General features: G+C 43.2%; 1 long non-coding RNA gene across 1 annotated transcript in view; it reads left to right on the top strand.

Annotated features, from left to right (window-relative positions):
* LOC311605296 overlaps nt 1-10,279 on the top strand; it is a 67,157-nt gene extending 56,878 nt beyond the window's left edge. The window contains exon 3 of the long non-coding RNA XR_014781886.1: nt 10,182-10,279. This is a non-coding gene — a long non-coding RNA (uncharacterized lncRNA). The remainder of the gene's footprint in view (nt 1-10,181) is intronic.
* Nucleotides 10,280-19,253: the final 8,974 nt, after the last annotated feature.

The following is a 19,253-nucleotide window of genomic DNA, read 5'->3' on the forward strand; positions in this document are numbered from 1 at the left end:
CCTCAGACATGTTCTGCACTGACTTTCTCTGCTTCTGGCACAGGGACCAATGGGTGCCACCCCTGTCTCAACTGCAGGGCCCTGATAGCGTTTGGGAGGGGAGCCATTTATTGTTTTCTGGAGTGGGAGCTGAGCGAGCCCCTGTCAATCACCACGTTTGCTCCTCTCGGGTTTCTGTCCTTGGAGCTTCATGTCTCAGTAGCAAACCCTCCCTGTGGGAAGCAGCCGTGCCTGATGTCTGTCCAGAAAGCAAGGCAGCTGGGTAGATCGAGGCTGTCTCTGAAAAGCGGCATGGGCCGTTTCACGCTTCTGTTTAAAACTGAAAGGTTTGTGCTGTAAGTGAGCTGGAGGTCCAAAGGCCACGTGAGAGACCAAGATAACCTTCCTACGTCTCTCTTCCATATACATTTTCTATTTCTATCAGCGTGGATATGCCCTTTCTATCCCCACACCTACATGGTTTTCCAGGATTACTTCCTCTGCCTAGAATATTTTTCCTTCCACGTTCCTCAATTTTCAAGGGACCTTTTAAGTCCCTAGTCAAATGTTCATTGTCTTACTTTTCCAGCATTTCCTTGCATACGGTCATTAGACTGCCAGTTCTGTCATGTGGGTGAGTGACTCAATTCAAATCCAAGTCTTAAAACTTGTTGGGTGCAATTGTGACACAAGTAGAAAATCCTCCACCTGCCGTCATGTGATAAAAGACCCAGACAAAATGCAGGAATACTAAAGATGCATCATCAAATTATCTTTAGGCTATGCATAGGATGCATTTTGGAAGTGTAACTAAGTTGTGTGTAAACTTGGGTCCTATGCTCAATGTGGCTTATAATGTAGACTCATTTCCCCTGTGGAAAGAAACCACACTTGGATCATTTCTAGGTCAGAGTCTCTCAGCCTGTGCTCATCCTTCTGGGACAAAATACCCCTTTGTGGGCTTAGCATCCCAAAGTGCCTTGTTTGTTTCTGCCTCAGCTCCTGCGTGTATTAGCTGTCTGACACTGAACAGTGACTTAGAACACTTTATCTTCACATGTTTACTGCAAGGCTGATTATACTTAGAACCCCCCAAGGCGACTGTAAAAGGAAACAACTGCGCTGAGGACAGGCCAGCCATATCACACAGGAAATGCTTAGTGAGTGTCAGTCCTGTTGACCCAGTTGGTTTACTCACAGCACCTGGTCTATTCCCAGTACAGTCAGTCAACACTGGCTATATAAACATTTGTTAATTGAGATGAGAGCATATTGAACCCACTTACAGTAGTACCCATACGTTTACTGAACTAACTGCCAGATACTGCATACTGAGTTTTCTCTGTCAATAAGAAGCCAAGGGTTTGGGGTTCCTTCTGCCAGAAACCCTTTGCAGGTGTCCTGGTGCAGTGTTGGAGGTCATGACCTAGGGGGCTCTGAAGTCTCCGGCTTTCTTTACTTCATTTGATTACATTTTTGTGACTTTTCGATGGAGCTAGGAGTTTTAAACACAAATTCTCCTGGCATCCGGACCCCTGCTAGGACAAATGTTGCTTCTGGTGGAGTCTGGTGAGTCTTCAGAAAAAGGGACGTGCATGTTTAGAGGTGTTGATGATGGGCACATGGCCCTGGTCTCTTCTAAAATGGTCTCTTCTAAAATGTAAATAAACGTAATAAAACCAATTTATCTTAGAGTCTGACTCATGTTACTGGTGTCTGGTACTTTCATGATTGCTGAGATGTATACTTCGTAGTGATAGCCTCTGGACAATAAAGATTTAGGTGTGTTATTTCTATGGTATAATGGTTTACTTAGAACTTGGATGGGGTAGCATCAATGATGTTCCGGCAATCTCCAGCAAATACCATTTCCTCAGACATTGTTGGGAGAAGATGGGTTAGCACAGCCAGAGAGAGCACTTTGCTAGTACCTACAAAGCTGAGAGCGAAAGCTCCGAGGAATTCACCTCCAGTGGATTTCTTATCACACTGGTATGTTTCTATATGTCCTGGTCACATGCCACATTAGTTGGAAGGTCCCAGCTCCCGTTCTTAGCATGAGTATCACTGTTTGTTTATAAATCATGTGTTCAAATTCTCACACGGATATTATAAAACATGTGTAAAAGTAGAAAAGTAAAACTTCTACCATCTTCCCACTGTACTGACAAAAGTTGTCTTGCCAGTCTCCTTGGAGTGTATTTTGAAAGTATTATATTACTTAAGTTATATGCATATATATATATCTACATGTAAGTATGAATATGTACATATGCATACGAGGAAAGAGGTAGGTGATACCTAACATGTGATGCTGAAGGAACGCCCATCAATAGAATAATAGGTAAGCATACTATTTACACAATCTTGTTATTTTTTTTACAAACTGAAAAGGTAAGACTTGCTACAACACATAGCATAGCACTACATGAGAAGCAACCCCCGCTCTAACAATTAAAGAGACCGGTGAGAGCAAGGTAGTTTTTAATAAGCATTCTTTAGAAAAAGGTGCCAATGGGGAAAAAAAAGCATGCCTTCTTAAATTTTAACTTAATTATTTGCTTTTTAATTAAAGTATAATTACATCATTTTCTCTCTTCTCTTTCTTCCCTCCAATTCCTCCCATGCCCCCCCAACTCCATATATATAAAACCTTCTTGGTCTATTTAATATTGTTTGTATGTGTGTGGTTTCAAAGCCAATTACTTGGATATTGGTAACCAGTTATGGGGCTCATCCCTCAGGCAGACTAATTTCCTCTCTCTCATCAGCTGCCTGCAGTTCTTTTCTAATTTAGTTTATGTCTTCAAATGAAGTGCAGTGGCAGCAAGGCACTGTGGCTGGAAAATGGCAAGATTCTTCTGACTGTAGCCCCGCCCCCATGCATAGCCTGCTACAACAAACTTTAAGATGGGTGTGCTACTTAAAACATCTATCTAGACCTAAAGACATCTTAACCCCTAAACAATTAAGCTTCATTGTAGAACTAAGCTACCTGGTCTTCAATTCCATCAGAGACTTGAGAAGGAATAAACTTGATTACCTGTGTATGCTGGAAGTGCAGGTTAGTAGCTTTCCAAATGAAAAGATGACAGAGACACTTTTCTACCTGAATTGTCACCCAAAACTCTCTATTATGTTGGAGCATCTTCTGCAGCCTTCTGGCCCAATATATGTGACAGACTTATTTGTGAGGTAGGAACTATTGAGGACTTGCTTTCCCTGTCTTGGCAGAGTTTGGCCATCATCTCTGGCTGTATCCAAGCTTGCCCTGCTTTAGGCAGAATTCTGCCTATGGTAGAAGCGAAGATATTTTTTCCCAGTGGCTTGTGATGGAGATTGATTTACATTCAGAAGTTTAGATGCACCAAGATAGGAAAGATGTTTTCTCCAAGGCTGTCAAATACAAATAGCCCAAACACTAAGAATGTAACATTTATATAATTCCTGATTGTGTCATGGTTCTTCTTGCCATAGGTAGTTTGTTGTATATATGTGTAATAATATAAATATAAACAATAAAATAAACAAACGTTTGAAAAAAAAGATGGGTGTGCTAATGGTACCTGGGTAGCTGTCGCTTGCTTGACTTGGTTCCCTTTCCCAGTAGCCATTCTGATATTGCTTAATGCTCCCTCACTGACATATGGGGCCAAGAACGTTTAATTAACACTGCATAGGCACTGTAAGTGTGCGATGACTCAACCAAGGACGGCTCAGTAAAAGAAAATATAACTGTTATTCACCTTAAAACTCACAATGCTGTTAATTTCCCAGCTCTTTTTTTAATGCCTGGTCATTCAGCAGCCTGATTAATTCAAGCACTTGAGGGGCTTTCTATCCCTGAGATTTAAATTTCCTTTTCCACCCAGTCACTAAAAAAATACAGATTTCAGATGTTTTCTCTAAATGTTTCTATGTTACATACACTCATTCATAAACACACAGCACGTGTGCGTGTCCATCTCCTCTTTAGTGCCTGTCTTTATGCCGAAACAATTTCTATTTAAGAAGTCCATAGTCTTAGTAGATAGATCATGTTCAGCTTCATTTTAACTTTACCGTCTCTGTAAAGATCCTTTCTCCATGTGAGGTCCCATGTAGTGAGAATTTTGGAATTTTGTTTTCTTTTAAAAATATAGAAATATTATAAGGATATGTTTTCATTTTAATCCCAGGTGTGGGGATATGAGGCTGCTTTGCAGCAACTGGCCACCATTTGCCTCCTGCCGTAATAGAGGCGTGATTTTTGCCAGCTGCAGATGATTCCCACGATTGTGTGGTGTTTGGAATTCTGGGGACTTTTCAGAGAGTATATAAATGCTGAGGCCCCGAAAGGTGGGGTGGGCTGTTGGATGTAGTTAAGTAGTCGTGCACAAATAAGAAACAACAAGAAGAAAGTGGAAATCCTGAAGGCGAAGATCAAACTTGCCCCAAGGAACTCGGTGCCCCTCATCAGAAGGAAGTAGGCTAACGACACTAGTCTAACGTTGCCCAGTTTCCAACCCCTGACTTTATTCAGGGATCTCTTTCCTTTCTTCTCTGTCCCTTTTTCTATTATCTAGTGTTGGGGGCTAAACGGGTAGAAGAAAAGGGGGTAGAGAAGGGTGGAAGAAAAAAGAACCAACCAAGTAGAAAAAGGCAAGCTACAGTCCTATTCTGAGCAACTGGGAGGAAAGACTTCAACATTTTTCCTTAGGAGGATGTAGTTCATCTTATAAATGTCTGTCTGTCTTATGGTACTCCAAAATCACCATCCTTCATATGTGGGAATTTCGTTCATCTGTCTCAAAAACTCCAAAAGTCTAATCATTCCGGCATCATCTCTGAATCCCAAATCTCCTTGACATTCTCACCCAGGCAAGGCCCCAAATCTAATCTGAACCATCCACACGGGACAGGTGAAACTGTGTGTAATTTATCTTGTGTGCAATTATTCCTTTCCACTTATAAAAACCGACAAGCTACCATCTTCCAAAATACAAGCTGGGAACGGCAGAGGATGGACATTTCCATCCCACAAAGAAGAAAGAAGGATGGAGGTGACCCTGGACCCAAAGCCTCATAGGAAAGCACCACCGCCTTTTAGAGCTTCTGCATTGAGGCATCTCTTTGGCTCCATGCTGCGTTGCCTGAGCCCTAGCAAACCCCTGGGAGTCCCATGGCCTTCTTCATGGTCTCAGGAGGGCCATGTTTTCTCCTCCATGTGACTGGATGGATAGTCACATGTCTGTCTGTTTCACAAAGCACCTGCTCACACACTCTTGGAGTTCTCTCTAGGATGCACTTTTGGATTTCCACAGTGTGTATAGACAAGAATCTTCAGCATCATCAAATTCTGGTTTCCTTGTGATGAACAATTCCATCTTCAGTTTCTCACTTTCCACCCCAATAATCATTTTTACCTTTCACGGGGGGAGAAACCTGAAAGATGTTTGTTTGGATGTCTTTCGATTTTGCCCTCAAAGGAATCTGAATTTTAGGAAGAACTAACTGCCCTCAGGAAGATTTAGTGCAGGCTGATGATGGGTGCATCACTTCTGTCTGTGGCAGATGTGGCTTGGAAATTGCCTTTCGTGTGTGTGTGTGTGTGTGTGTGTGTGTGTGTGTGTGTGTGTGTGTGTGTGTGTGTGTATTTAGTTAGGGTTGTAATATTTGGGGAAAAATTGTGTCTCATCAAAACTTCAATTTTGCTCACTAATTTTTATTTCTTTTCTGCTTGCTGAGAATTACACTTTGGCCCAAGGGAAGGTTCTGGAAAGTCTGATCTCCCCAGGCTGACAAGAGCGGCACTGGTGAACTGTGTCTCTGTGTTGCCCGTGCGCCGCCACCCCCCCCCTTGTGCCGACATAGTCTTTGATTGCACTGATTATCTTAACAATCATTCTTTAGACATCTCTGCTTTGTATTTCATCTCGTTCACTCCCTTTGGATTCCATTACTACAGTATTGACAGTTTTCAGGAATCATATTGTTTCTTTCATTTTGGGATGAAGTCATTGGCTGGATTTTCATTTTAAACCCCTTTATTCTTTCAGCAGAAGTTGTACCCCATCCTACTGGGGCTAGCCTGTAAGAGGTTTGAGGTGTCATTTGGTCCCTCGGAGCTTGGGAGCGGAGTTTAGTGCCTAAGCCTTCAGCCGTATGCCAAGGACATCTGGGCATACCTTCTAATATCATTCTGAGAGTAGAGTATTAACCTCAGAGTCCGCTATAAAAGTGAAAATGCAATATCCCGTCAGCTCTAGCAACATTTGAGGAATGAATGAACAAGGAGGAATACTGGACACTAAGAGCATGAATGGAAGGAAGAAAAGAAACAACCAGGACTTTCCAATTAGTATAAATACAGAGAAGCTGTAGGGAGAGCCAGCAAATGGAAGAGCTGGAGCATTAGCTGGGCAGGTGGAGCTTAGAAAGTATTAAAATGTGAGTGAAACTTCTCAGAAAGGACCACACCTCACCTTGAATCTTCGGCAAGGCTGATAAGCTGGTTCCGTGACTGTGGAGAGGTTGGGATGTTGTAAGTCCAGAGCCTAGTTACTATTTATTTTGGATTATCTTTAGCCTCCTTAATAGCTAGTCCTTGCCTACCTCAATGTCTGACCTAACACCTTGTGACTAATAGGTAAGACCTTTTGGAATGTAGTCACTTAACAAGGCCCTAAGTTCCGCCCACTGAAATGGTCCTTCCCTGGCATTTGAAGTCTTTACCAGCATCTTCCCACTTTGCCTTAACGCATGTATGCAGTGTTTCCACCAATGTATTTGATAAGTGCCTTATATGTGACTTTCTTTGTTCCATTAATATAAACTTCATCAAACTATAATCACTTTAGGAGAGACAATTTGTAACTTGAGTCTGTGTTCCCAACTCAGATTTGACCCCAGAATAAGCTACTCCTTGTGAGATTAGAGATGTTTTTATGTTAACAAAAGCTCAGAAACTTATGGTTAAGTGTCATATAGGAGGCAGACAGAAGGGGTGTGGTGGGGAATGAAGTAGCCGTGAGAGGTCAAGTATACAAGGTGTAAGAGAAATAGAACAAAATAGAGTGGGTGTAGAAACAAGTGCAGGACAATCATATAAACTATTGCAGTATAAAAGCTAAAACAAAGCAAGCAAATTGTTATTAAGAGTGAGGATTTTAAAAGATAATAAAGTAAAACATAGAACATCACATCATCAATGAAAATCACTCCCTTGCCTATAGCAACAGAGAATGTCCCTCCCATTCTTGAGGTGTCCTGTGGATTTGAACTGTTGCCACAAGGGTTGTCAGGCTGTGTTTCCTAGTCAAACTTGCTTGACCCACGTGGTAGGCCTGTCATATCTCAGTGGAAACCAAGGTGGGTGGACTTCTGCCTTTACACAAGAAGGCTCATCCTTCTTTTACCTGTATCCCAGCTCTCGGTAAAGGGGGTCACTTCATAGTCCATGTCATCTTCCAGTGATCCCATTTGCCCACCTCATATAGATTGCAATGTCCAGGGCCCCACCCCTACCTACATTTATTTTTGCTGAAAACTTTCTTCTTATCAGGGCTCAGATGACTCCATCTTTTCTTGAGTGTGCTTGCTCTGTGAGCTTCAGGTCAGGGCAGCTCCTGTGGGGTCTCATGTTCACAGTGTGTACACGAAGATGCCTTGGACTATGGAGAGGGTGTTGTGCAGTATTTCCTGATCTTCCTGCCTGAGCCCTTTGATGATGAGTTCAGCATCTGTTCCCTCCTTACCCCAGTATAATAGAGTGTCACAAGGAGGCAGCGAGGAATTCTCTGCTGTAGAGGTTAACTGAACAGTGAGATATGAAAGTGGAAGAGCTATTGTGTCGGGCAAGGGGACAAGGGGGGCAGCTAAAGCAAGATAGAGGGGCAGGCAAGGGACAAGGGGACGGGACAACATAGCTATGAAAACGCCACAACAAAACCCATTACTTTGTGTGCTAATATTGAAATTTAATAAATAAGCAAAATGAAAATAGAACATTGGAAGTAGATAAGAGAGAGAGAGAGGGAGAGAGAGAGAGAGAGAGAGAGAGAGAGAGAGAGAGAGAGAGAGGATATTCAATGTTTTAAAGATGGAGTAGATCGTTGGCACTCATTTATACCAGAGCAGTGAATAAGAGCAGCAAATAGCTCCTACTCATCTAAGTCCTTAGCAACTGTTTTTCAAAACCCAAGTACAAAAGCAACCCAGATGCTCTTCAATAGATTATTGATTAAACAAACTGTTATATTCACAATATTGAACACTACCCAGTACTAATAAAGAAATGTGTCACCGATACACTCAACAAATTTGGTGGATCTCAAAAGCATTAAGTTGAGTTAAAAAAAAAAAACACGGAATCAGTGTGAAAGGTTATATACCATTTTATCTCATTTTCACAGAGTTCTTGGGCTGATACAGTGGTGTAGGGGAGCGGGGCGGAAACAGTAGTAATAATCTGAGGTTTAGGAGTGTCCTGAGGAGGAAACACCAAAGCCATAAAAAGCCAAAGACTTCCTGAATGATGGATATGGAATAATTTTACTCCATATATTCTATTTAAAAAGCCTGTCTTTTGTACAGAATTATTGCTATCTAGTGTGTTTTGGAAGTTAAAATAACAGGAGGGGGGCATGTCCAATTTTCAACTTTATAGAATTCTGCCCACAGAGATTCTGAGGAGGTAGAGTGGGCAAATGCAAAGCAAATTGTAGCCTTGGGCAGGGTTCTGGGGTTTCCATTGGCTGCAACCTCACTGCTGAGCATGTGTGTTCCTGCCAGGTTTCTTACAGAAACATTCAGCAGAGCATTCCTGAGCATCCTTGCACACTCTCAAAAACCCATGTCCTCTAGATAACAGGATCTCAGACCTTCACTTACCAAATATTTTCTTTCTGTCTCATCCTCTATCAATGGCTGACAAAATAGTTTCCTCCCAACTGTAGGCAAGGCCCAGCTCACTTTCTGTTCAACAGTCCACAAACTGTGTTAGCACAGGTACTGCCTGGCAGTGCATGAGACATCATGAAGGGCTGGCATAACTGTGTTCTGAGAGGCTTCATGCAGCATCTGACGGGTTAAGACACAGAGACCCATAGCCAAAAAAATAGGCTGAGCTTGTGGGCAGGGGCGTCTTGTGGAAGAGTTGGAAGAAGGATTGGAGGAGCCAGAGAGGTCAAGGATACCACAAAAGGACCTACAGAGTAAACTAAGGTGGGCCCATGGGGGCTCACAGAGACTGAACTGCCAACCAAATGCATGCACGGGCTGAGCCTAGACCCCTACACATATGTAGCAGATGTGCAGGTTGGTCATCATGTGGGTCCCCTAACAATGGGAGTAGGGACTGTCTCTGACTCTGTTGCTGCCTCTGGATCCCTTTCCCCTAGCTGGGCTGCCTTGTCTGGCCTCAGTGGGAGAGGATGCACTTAGTCCTGCTGCAACTTGAGGTGCCAGGGTGGGTTGCTACCCATGGGGGAGAGCTCCCCTTCTCTGAGAAGACAGAAAGGGGAGAGTGGGGAAAGGAGTGTGAGGTGGGACTGGGAGGAGAGGAGGGAGGGGGCTGGGATCAGACTATAAATGAAAGATATCATTATAAACAAACAGTGATCAGTTAGCGAAATTCATTAAAATTAAAATCTCTGTTGAAATATAACATTCAGTTGACTGAAGCTGTCCTGGGAGCTGTCCTGTTCTGATGAGGAACAGCAACTGAAGCACTTGGTGCTGGAAAATGAAGGATGCAGGATGTCACTGGTATAGAATTTTGTATATAGATGCAAAATAAGTTTAATTTTGTTACATTGGTATAGAATTGAAATTTAATATTATTATTCATGTACATTATATATATATATATATATATATATATATATATATATATATATATATACTTCTTCTCTAATATGAGGTATTGTACCCATACAACTCAATTATAATACAAAGTTTATTTCTAATACTTTAAAAGTGCTATTGCAGGCTGTTTAGGATAAGTAAGTTATACAAGTTAATTGTTAGCTGATCAAATAAATCATATGGTCATATCAACTACTAGTCTATTTTTATCACAAGAATACACATCCTAGGTGTAACAGATATATATATATATAATTCTATAGAAAGATAAGGTAAAATAGTTATGTAAGGTCTTCAAAAACCTCAGAGACCTACAGAATATGGCATTTAAAGATTTTTTTTTTATTATTTTAAAGATTCATTGACAATGAGACAGGTTAACTCCTGGCAACACCCAGCCCACCTCAAAGAAGATGATAGGCATCAAAGAACCTCTTTATGGAGATGGCTTCAGATGAGGCAAACAAGCCACTGGGCAAAATGTCCTCCTTTCTGCCACAGACAGAATTCTGCCTTAAAAATGGGCAAGCTTAGATGCAGGCAGAGTTGATAACCAAACTCTGCCAAGACAGAGTAAGCAAGTCCTCAACAGTTCCTACATCACAAATATGTCTGTCAGATATATTGGGCCAGAAGGCTGAAGATGATGCTCCAATGCTATAGAGAATTTTGGGTGATTGTTCAGGCAGCAAACTGTCTCTGTCATCTTCTCACTTTGGAAGCTGCTAACCTGCCCTTCCTGTTTACTCGGGTAATTAATTTTATTCCTTCTCAAGTCTCTGGTAGGGTTGAAGACCAGATAGTTTAGTTTTACAATGAAGCTTAGTTGTTTAGGGGTTAAGATGTCTTTAGGTCTAGATAGATGTTTTAAGTTGATAATGATGAGATATGACAGATATTGATTTACATTCAGAATTTTAAACTCACCAAGATAGGAAATATGTTTTCTTAAAGGCTTCCAAATACAAATAGCCAAAATACTATGAATGTAACATTTATATAATTCCTGATTGTTTCATGGGTCTTCTTGCTACAGGTAGTTTATTGTATATATGTGTAATGATATAAATGTATATGTAATGGAAATTTATTAGCTCAACTTCAAAAAATGTTCTATGTAAATGAAAAAAATTCAGTTGACCAGGTATCAACTCACAAGTGGAGTGTCTGTGACATTGCTCATCTCCATCTTGCAGGGTATGACTGGTGGCCAATGACTACACACTGAGCTCATGAACCAGACTGCCTTGCTCTGGTAGATGTCCAGAGACAGGAAATAAATGAGATTGAATCTGGTTTAGGCTACATATAGAGTCCTCTGTAACTAGTGAGGAGACACAGGAGCTTTTGAGTAGCCTCAAAGTCTACCCCTCTTGGACTGTAGAGACCAAGAGAATGTTGTGATAGAAAGGAGTGTGGCATGGACCCTTTATCAAGTGTCATCAATCTACCTCCATTGCCTACCAACCTTGAAAAGAGTTTTGGGTGCTACTTTCTTATTTTATAAATGAGAAAAGTGGTGTTCAGAAATACGTATGGCAAAGTTCCTTTTCTGGAAAGAGACGCAATTTAAACTTTGATTTATTTCTTTTTTGGTTTTAATAACTTCTATTAAATGTATTCTTTGACAGGTAGAGCTCGGAGGATCCTGCAGGAGAGGAGGTAGAAGGATTGTAAGAGCCCGAGAGGTCAAGGACACCATAAGAAAACTCACAGAATCAACTAACCTGGGCCCATAGGGTCTCACGGACACAGACACTGACCATGGAGCCTGCATGGGACTGCACATGTTACAGTTGTGGTGCTTGGTCTTCACGAGGGACTCCAAACAGTGGGAGCATGGGCTGTCTCTGCCTCTTGCCTGCCTCTGAGGTGCTTTCCTCCTACTGGGCTGCCTAGTCTAGCCTCAATAGCAGAGGATACACCTAGCCTTACTACAACTTGATATGCCAGGGTTGGTTGATATTCATGGAAAGCCTCCACTTTTCTGAAGAGAACCAGAGGAGTAGAAGAAGGAGGAAAAGGGGGATGAAAAAGGAGGAGAGGAGAGGGGGGAAACTGTTGGGGTGTAAGAGAAATTAATTAATTAAAATGCATCCCTTGCCAAATTCATACCTGCACATAATTGATATTGGTTATTCTCAGCTCCTGTGTTGGTTATTGGTTATTCTCCCATCTCCCATCTCTGGGAACTCCTCCTCTTTTTCACCAAGTCTTTTTCTTGCATCCAAGTCCTTTTGTCTCATTTTGTGACCTACTGAATTTAACCAGGGCCATTCATTTGACCACGCATTTGGAGTCACTGATGAAGCCTGGTGGTTATCTCAGTAGGTATGCAACTGGAGACATGACTGCTTCTCCTCCAGAGTCCATCGTGAGCCAATAGTGTAGGGGGGAGAGAGAGAGAGAGAGAGATAGAGAGAGAGAGAGAGAGAGAGAGAGAGAGAGAGAGAGAGAGAGAGAGAACATTCTGAATCTGTGATTGGCTGTTGACAAATCTAGTCCTGTGCAGTCCCAGTGAAGGCATCTGTAACTGCTAAGATCACAATTGCAATGGCTGTGTCATGCCCAGAAGACAGCATTTGAGAGTCCTCCCCATCTTATGACTCAACATTTTTCTCTCCCTTTTCTGCCATGTTCCTCTGGCCTTGGAGGAAGTGGTATACATGGCCTGTTTAGGACTGAGCACTCAGCCGTCACTTATTCTCACCTCTGTGGCTAGCCATGACCCAGCATTCACTACAGCTCATTGCAAAGAGAACATCTCTGATAAAGACTTAGAGAAGCACTTGTCTGTGGGTATAAACACAGACATTTAGAAGGCACTTTGGTCCATGTCAGTGTAGCCTAAGAGCCTAAATTTAAAAGTACCAGCAGTCCTCAAAGTCAATTGGCAGCTGGTCACCCTCACAGCAGTTATACCACGGTTAAACTTGTGAGTACATCTATCTTGGCAGCCTGGTATTGAAGTTCAGAGGCATCATAAGCGGATGAGATTGTTGACCCTTTCCTTCCCGGCAGCCAACATAGCATCCTTGGGATACATGAAAGCTACCCAACAGGGTGGTACCTGCAGTTTACATTCAGCTTGATTTCCCTAGATCTTGTCATGAAGATGTGCTGTGTAGTCAGCTGTAAGATCTCATCAACTAGCTCTGGTGGGCAGCCAAGAGGAACCGAAAAGGCCTGTATCAGTTGCAGAGCCTCTGGGACCTCTCTGAGCAGCTACTCCTAAGAAGGTAGCCTTCATCTATCACTGGGACTTCTGATTATTAACGCGTGGTTATTTTTTTTTTTTTAGTAGATATTAAAAGGCCATATAGGAAAACTCTTTTCTAACTCACATTTTAAACTTACATTTTAAAACTTGGCTTACAGAGTAGTCAGTTTTTATAGAGCTTTCATTCACTGTTTATTTTGGGTAGTTCCCCTTGGCAACGTAGTATCTCCCATCTTGTACTCCTCTCTGGCTACCTGTTTCTCCCTGACTATCCCCTACTGTGTTTTAATATTGTCCACATTCTACTATCTCCTCTCCATTAAGGGATCATCCACCCGACAGTTTCTTTTTAGTTTCCTGGCTTTTCCCGCTATGCAAGTTGAACACACTGAATTGGAAATTAAAGCTAGGCTCTACATATGAGGAAAAACATAGTATCCGTCTTTCTGGGCCTGGGTGACCTCACTCAATATAATTTACGTAGATGGAAATACGTGTGCAAGTAGCATGCACATTTATATGTATTGTGCATAAGTCACATCAGCATCCATGAGTTTGGGTATTAAAGGCAATTTTCCCTCTAAGCAATCCCCAGGGAAAACTGACAGAAAACTAAACCAAAATGCTAGACGGTGTTGCAGTACAATTTTTAAATAGGATTTTTCCTCCTTCACCTCTATTCATTTTTCTGATTCTGTTTTAACTTGTACTGATAGCAAAATAAGAGGTCAGAGTTGAGGCTACCCAGCATCTTTTAGGGTGTCCGAATCTCCGAAACTCCCCAGGCAGCTTTCCTCCTTCCCCAAGGAGGGGATTTTTTTTCATGAGTCACAGCACTCTGGAGGCAAAGTGGTTTCTTCTTTCCTTCAAAAGGCACCGTGATTTAATCACAGATAATTGCTGCTCCGAAAGATTGGCATTTCTCATCCCTCGGTTTCGCTGTCTCTCAAGTCAAGCAGCACAGTGAGTCAGGGCTGTCAGCACAATAGACATTCTCCCAGCATAAAGACCCACCTGTTTCCTACATGCCTCCCTGCGCTATGTTTCCTTGTAATGATGGAACATGATGGAAATGCTTTCCTCGCCCTATCATTACGTTACAGAATATGTTGATTAAAGTCTTGGGGAGCAGAAAGCCTGCCATTTATCAAGCATCTACTTTAGACCCCGAGTTAAAGGCTTTGGATGTCGTGGTTCATTCATAACAGGGAGGTGCAAGCAGCATAAAGGTTGCAATTTTCCAGGTAGGAAGACTGAGGCTGAGGGAGACGCAGAATGGAATGGACCAGGTAAGGGGATGATGCGTTGTTCGCAGTCTTGGCCATGGCACCTGGTTGGCAAGGTCTTGCCAGCTGGCTCCACCCTGGTCCACTTCCCACAGCCTCAAGCTCTGAATTTTTAAAGCAGAAGAGAACCATCCCACCACCACAGTACTGCTGTGCCCACTAACTTACAACTCACAGTGGCTTGTATTTGATGTTCTCATCACAAGGACATTTAACATGCTCTTTTTCCACATATTACAGAATCCCTTTTGGGCTTTACTTTTGCATATGGTAGATTTCTTCTTGGTATTGAATTCGTTCTCTTTTATCTGTTACATTTTAATTCATTATCTTTCTTCTCCACCCATGGACATGGACTTTTTTGTCTACCAGTAATTTCTGTCGTGTGTGAGACTAATGCTCCTGTTAGAGGTGAATTTTTAGGGGCTGCCTCTTGTAGGTTGGCAGAAGTCTGGGACCCAGATATATGACCTCTGCTGGGAGGTGCAGTTTCTGCCTTTGGCCTTTCAGTCAGGAAAAGAGGTCTGGGTGCTGCCTTTGGGAAGAGGTCACAGGATTGATCTAAGCTTTGTTGCTGGATTAACTAAATATTGCTTCAGAGAAGACCAGGAAATGCACAGGAGGACATGGAAATAGGCATCCTTCGAGGTTGCAAGAGAAACCAGAGAAAGGTGGGAGGGACATGGTGCAACACCTTGCAGGTTATTGCAGTAGGATCCTTGGAAGCAGACAAGTTTTTCTTTCCTTGCTTAAGTTTATATCTGAGTCTTTGTGTGTGCATTTGTGTGTGTGTGTGTGTGTGTGTATGTGACTGTATGTGTGTGAGTGTGTGTAAGTGTGTGAATGTGTATATGTGATGTGTGTATCAGTGTATTGTTGTAGTGTGTGTGTGTGCTATGTGTGTATGTGAATTATGTGTGTATATACAAGTATGTGTTAGTGTGTGTGAGTGTATGTGGTATGGTGTGGTGTGTGTGTATGGTGTGTTTAAGTGTATTGTGTGAGTGTGTATGTGACTGTATGTGTGTGTGTGGTGTGGAAGTGTGTATGTGAGTGTATGTGTAAGGTGTGTGTATGGTTGTGAGTGTGTGTGAGTGTATGTATGTTTAGGTATGTGTGTGTGTGTGTGTGTGTGTGTGTGTGTGTATGTGTGTGTGTGTGTGTTGCCAGTAGGATTGCATTCTTGACACCCTTTCAGTGTGTTTGTCATTGATATATAGGAAGGATGTTAATTTGTGTGTAATTTTGTAACCTACCACTTGGTTCCTGAGAAAAATTCTTAAACTTTTTTTACCTCATTACAAATTACATACTTTGAGCAATGCTATTTTAAACAAGGGAAAAGAGTTTCTTAGCAACCTTTAGAGATGCAGTTTGAGAGTCACCCAAATCCCATATGCACCCATTGCAAAGAAAGCTAATTGCAGTTCTCTGGCCAAGCAGTTCACACTGGTGGTCACACTCGAGGGCTAGCTTCTCTCAGAGCACCATGCTGTTGTTAATAAACCCAAAGTCCCTTTACGTTTCGCCTGCTCTCGAACTCATTTTTTATCAAATATTCAAATCCCAGTTTTTCCTGAACAGAGGCTGCTGAAAAGAGGTCCCAGGCAGCTGTCAGTGTGCTGGGGAGGGGGGGACTATGTTCCACCGCCAGTGACGATTAGATTCCTGCTAGCCACTAACATCTGAGAGGAGACAGTCTTACGGAAGGTGGAATCCTCACTCCCTGGGATCCGATCCTTGTTCCAGGTGCTTTGATTCTGGGTCTTTCTGTAATGTGTTCAATTGACTTGGCACCAGATGGAGGCTCAGAGCACAACTTTCCAGGAGATGAGGTCTCCTAAAAGAACTTTAACTCACATGTATTTGTGGGGGGAAAAAGTTTAAAGAGCAGAGGAACAGGTGCTATCATCCACCACTGTGTGAAACAGCACAAGATGTGACAAGCAAGACCTGTTGCATCTGCCAACAAGAGACCACAGGCAGCCATGAGGCAGGCTCTTTAGGGAGTTCTCATGTACACTTGGCAAGAGGGTTACATTAGGCCCACAGGGACAGCCCTGAAGGAAGGGACAGAATAGATCTGCAAAAAAGTTGGTCCCAACTACACCGGACTTCGCTCTCAGAGGCAGCTGCAAATGCTCAGAGCAGAAAGAAAACAAACAAACAAACAAACAAACAAATCAAACAGTCTAGGGCCCCAAAGTTGAATTTCTCCAAAGTGAGGGGCACCCTTCCATTTTAAGAGTAACAATTTGGCAGAAAAACAGAATGGGCAGTTTCAACAATGCTTGTCTGAGTCCAGGGCTGTGGAGACGGCTCCAAGGACTGGCTCACACAGTTTCCAAGTGTGTGGTCACTTGCAGAGCCAAGGGCACGGGGCTTTTGTTTGTCTAATTCTAAGTAAATATTTCACACTTCATGTTGCTTTTATATTTTAGTCCATTATAGAGAAGAATGTCACTGGTTTGGGGGAAAACCTCTAAAAACCCAAATCCACCGTGGTTAGATACTGAGCCTATCTTTTCCTGTATTTTTGCTGGTAATCTTCAGGGCCACGTCAGTCCTTAGGACAAAAACACGTCTGCTTCTTAATGCCACAGTAGTTGCTGCACACTGAGCAGGGAAGATGTGCCTGACACACACAACACTCACCTGCATTGTATCACAGTTCTCACAAGAGAGCCACTGGGAAGGAAGGACTGTCATTCCCGTTTTGTAGCCAAGAGGGCTGGCTGGAGCCAGAAAGTTGCCTGTGACATGGTGATAGGCCTCAATCGGTCTAGTGGAATCCATGTGGTCTACAGTCCGTGCTTTTTGCTGTATTTTCCTGCTCAAGGGAAGAGAAGATACACTGAACACCAGAAGTGTGCAAGTATTTCTCATTTAACCCCGGCTACCCTGGGAAGTGATGCTTTTGTCTCCTTTAACAAAGAAGGCTCCTGAGGCCCAGGGAGCTGAAGCATCGCTGATGGCTTCGGGCTGGAAGCGAAAGTGAAATTCAGTTGTGTGTTTGCTCTATGCTGCCGCTTTCTGTGTAGCAGGCACCTGTTGCTATTGGGTGTCATCATCAGGCCTGGTGCCCACTTCCCTCCTTGCTCGCTTGCTAAAGCCACATGTCCTTTACGAGCACAAATATCCCAGATCCCAGGCCCTGCACACTTCCCGCATGCCGCATCTGTCCCACGATGATTGTCAAGGATCCTGACGTACCTGCTTTGTTCTGCTTGCCCTCTACAGAAATGTATTTTCTGAGTTACAGCGAGACACTTATTGTTTTTCCTGAAGAAGTAAACAAAAGCCTTTCTGATCCCACTCATACTAGGCAGATTAGCAAGAAACAGGGTTGGGGGCATCCTTCCCCTGGATTAGCTGGGCTCTTTGGGAGTGCGATTTCAAAATTCAGAGATAGGAAAATGAACGGTGTCTCATTAAAACTTGGGTGCCCATTTGATTCATTAATCATCTTGGCTTAATACTCCCTGATAAGTCTGACTTGAAATATTAATCACCAGGTTCGTGGGAGAGAGCTGCTGGCTGCCTCTGCTTTCCTTTTTAACGGCTTGCCTGCCCACATCCGAAGCCTGGAATAGCACGTGGGCTCTGGTAAGGTAAGGATGGGTGGGTGGTCCCTCAGCACGGGCTTCCCACCATCCGCCGTGTGACTGTTGCTCATCACAAGGCACCGATGTCCTCATTTGCTTTGCTTGACTTTCCTCTCTTGGGAGCACAGTGCCTCTCACTTCACAGTTGAGGAAAGTGAGGTTTAGAAATATAAAGGACACAGTGCCCAGGCCTAGGCCAACCGACTTCCTAATTAACTGCCCTGCAGGAATGTGTCTGAAAGATAAGAATTAGTGAGGTGTCAGGGGGCAAGTCTGCAAGGAGTTATTTGTAAATTTGGTTTCTCGATTGTTATCCCCTCGCTCCTATCTTCCTGATCCCACCCTCTCTCCTTCTTTTGCCTTATTCACCTCCCCTAGACCTCTGACAGAAGGAGACCTCTTCTCCCACCGTCTGACTGCAGCCTGTCAGGTCTCATCAGGATAGCCTTTATCCCCTTCCTCTGTGTGCCTGCAAGGCTGCCCTGCCAAGGGGAAGTGATCAAATTTCGGGCACCAGAGTTCACGGCAGAGGCAGTCCCTGCTCCCAGGCCTCCATGTGGAGAATGAGCTGTCCATCTGCTTCATCTGAGCAGGGGGTCTAGGATCTCTGTTTACGTTGGTCTTAGTTGGTGCATCAGTTTGTGCAGGCCCCCTGGGTCCACATCAGCTGGCCTTGATGGTCCCCTTGTGGAGCTGCTGACCTCTCCTGGTCCTTCCATGCCCCCAACTCTTGCATACAACAACGCTCTGCCCAGAGTCCAACTTCTGTCTCAGAACCACCTTGGTGACCTGATGGACACTTTTGTTTTGTTTTGTTTGTTGATTTGTTATTGCTATTGTTGTTTTTCGAGAAAGGGTTTCTCTGTATAGCCTTAGCTGTCCTGGACATGCTCTGTAGACCAGGCTGGCCTCGAACTCACAGAGATCCACCTGCCTCTGCCTCCCTGAGTGCTGGGATTACAGGCTTGTGCCACCACTCCAGGCTTTGATAGACACTTTTAAAGGAGGCCTAGGAGGGAGTTGCCAACTGCCATGTCCATGGGGTACTTTCTCCTGAAGACATGGCAGTGAGGAGAGAGAAGCGTGCTTTCTAAGTCACCAAGGACAGTTTTCTCCGTGTGATTTTGCCTCTATCTAATACACTGCCTAGGCTCTTTTGTTTCATATAACTCCATGATTCCAGAACAGAATTTTTCATAGCATTATGTAATATATGCACATATTTCATAACTTAAATGTTCAAAAAAACCAAATAATTAAAAGAGTCACGATCAGGCCTGGAGATACAACTCAGTTGTTAAAGGCGAGGCTCACAGG

Source organism: Acomys minous (assembly GCF_964271855.1).
Source record: "Acomys minous genome assembly, chromosome: 9".
NCBI lineage: Eukaryota > Metazoa > Chordata > Mammalia > Rodentia > Muridae > Acomys > Acomys minous.